Source organism: Myotis davidii, unplaced genomic scaffold (assembly GCF_000327345.1).
Source record: "Myotis davidii unplaced genomic scaffold, ASM32734v1 scaffold251, whole genome shotgun sequence".
In the NCBI taxonomy this organism is placed as follows: domain Eukaryota; kingdom Metazoa; phylum Chordata; class Mammalia; order Chiroptera; family Vespertilionidae; genus Myotis; species Myotis davidii.
In genome coordinates, this window is record NW_006282378.1 from 197,824 (window position 1) to 200,348 (window position 2,525).

Consider the following 2,525-nt stretch of genomic DNA (forward strand, 5'->3'; position numbering starts at 1 on the left):
GCCTTGCTTCAGTGGGACTTTGGTGCTCACTGAGTCTGCCACTTGAGTCTGTTGCTTATGGATCTGAAGAGTTTTTTCTGGTGTGGTCTCACTCTGACCACTGGGTACACTGGCTCTTGGATCTCCAAGAAGGTGCAAAGTCAGCCACTGCCTGAGGCCACCCAGCAAGAGCTACAGAGAGATATTCAGATTCCTCCTCTTTGTTTGGAGTTTGGAGGTGCCTGGATGAGGCACAGCTGTGAAGCAATGAAGGTTGCTGAGGAGTTTTAGGCCTTCTTTTGGAAGCTCTGGGGTTCTCTGACCCAGCTACAGTTTGACAGGTTTTTAGGCAGAGAAAGGCCAGGCCATTTGTATATAAAAGCCTCTGTGCACAGCTTGGGTGGGGTTGTAAATTGGGTGGGGCGGGGTCTCGGGGAATCACCAGGGCAGAGCAAACCTCAATGGCTGCCAGTCTGCTCTGCCTCGGAGAGGTCCCGGGGTCTGTGTCCCACGGCCCTGTGCAGGAACAATGATCACTGCAAGCACCTCTGCAAGAAAGCCGCCCTCACGTTCCGGCCTGATGCCAGACAGTCCGGTTTCTCTCCTTATGAGTCTGGGTCCCCAAATTCTCACCCAGGACTGGAGTTCAGAGCAGTCAGGAGCTCTTTTCTCCCTCCCAATTGAAAAAGATAACAGCAGAACCAGCTCCCAGCCCCTTTAGCACTCGCCTCCGTACTTCTGACTTCCACACCTCTGCACCTCCTACCTGACTCAAAGCGCTTTTCTCTTTCCTTCTAGCTGTAGAATTTCCACTCAGCCAGCCTTCCCATGGTTCTGGATGATATTCGTTTTGTCTTTTAGTTGTAGTTTTAATGTGGTTGTGCAAGGCAGCAAGTTCAGGTGTTTACCTATGCTGCCATCATGGTTCTCCGCTAGTATATTTTTGATTACTGATTCAACCTCTCTACTTGGTACAGGTCCTCTAAGATTTTATATTTATTCTTAAGTCAGTCTTGGTAATTTGCTTGTTTCTAGGAATTTGTCTATTTCATAGAATTCTCTTATAATTCCTTTGTATTTCTATAAGGTCTGCAGTCATGTCCACTCTTCCATTTCTAATTTAGTGATTTTAGTAGCCGCCATTATTGTCCTAATTAATCTAGCTAAATTATGTCGAATCTGTTCATCTGTTAAAAGAACAAAATTTTGGTTTTGTTGATTTTCTCTGTTGGTTTTACATTCTGTTTTGGTTATCTCTGCTCTGATCTTTAGTGTTTCCTTTCTTTTAGGCTTTGGATTTATTTTGTCCTTTTTCTAGATCCTTATGGTGCAAAGTTAGGTTATTCAGTTGAGATGTTTTGTTTTTTAATACAGATATATATAGCTTGCTTCCTTTAACGTTTGGTTTATTCTACTTTCATTTTCCCTTGTCATTTTTAAGATTCTGTCCTATGCTTCTCTTCTCTATTAAATCTCTTGAGAAATCAGCCCCAACCCTCCTTCTAAACTTGTTTCATGCTGAGCTAAAATAGCATACTATATCCCTCTTTCCTATAGACAGGCCTAAGCCATTCCCCTAGGTTGGAAACCCCAAAGTTTCTCTGATTTTTCTGTTTTTCTTTTTTTTTTTTAATTTATTTTGAGTGAACATATAGGTTTCAAGTGTGTTTCTATGTTTCTCTGTTGTTTTTTTAAATCAAATCAGTCCTACCTTTCTCCTCTCCTTTCTAAAACACTGTTTTCTTTATACTTTCCCAATTCTAAAAAACACTCCATATTTCTTAATGCCTTTCAAAAAATTATTCAGTAATCATTTAAGACACTTCACATTCTAATCTCAGTCTACTTAGCATTCACTGAGTTCCCTGAGTCAAGTGTTGAGACCATGAAGAGCTGAGTAAGACATTATTCATGTTCCCAGAAGCACATCATCCAATGAATAAAATATGTCAACAAACATACCCCAAAAGTCTGCTGACTTGACATCATAACCAGAAAATTGGCATTACTTCGGCATCACCCCCAAGTGATCCCGCAGAGACTTATAAGGGTCCCCAAAATTATGCTTCCCATGGGCCACCTAAGCAGCCTCCAGTTGCAGTCATAAGGTATCTTTCCAATTCTTAATCTTCTCTTCTGGTTCTAGTCCTTCATACCTGCTGGCAGCAGAGCTACTTAGAGTAAACTTGATTGTCCTGCTTACTCCAAGAACATCAATATCCATGACAAGGATCCTGGGCCAGGACATTCCCAAAGCATCAATGCTGGTTACAGGCAGAGTAAAGGGCCTCCTTGTGCCCTCTGGGACACACCACATTACCTGTGCCCCATCCTAAAGCAGCTATACTTGTGGCTAGTCTCACAGACTTTTGAACATTTACAGTAACTTCTAACCTTTACCTTCTCTAAGCATAGTGGCTCAAATCTTTTTTTCTCCTTAGACCTACAGAGAACTATTCTACCATCTCTTCCTCCTACCCCTTTCTCTTATTCTCCCAAAGCAAACTCCTTTCTCCTCACCCTATACCAAACTTCCCACAAATATA

General features: G+C 42.2%; 1 protein-coding gene across 5 annotated transcripts in view; it reads left to right on the forward strand.

Moving 5' to 3' along the window:
• Nucleotides 1-2,525, forward strand: part of SLAMF6 (SLAM family member 6) — a 24,450-nt gene that overhangs the window by 7,797 nt on the left and 14,128 nt on the right. Inside the window, exon 2 of one of the 5 annotated variants that reach the window (XR_001512513.1) lies at nt 1,333-1,339. The exons of the other annotated variants lie outside the window; for them this stretch is intronic. The gene's annotated coding sequence lies outside the window, so the exon portion shown is untranslated. The remainder of the gene's footprint in view (nt 1-1,332; nt 1,340-2,525) is intronic. 5 annotated transcript variants of the gene reach the window in all.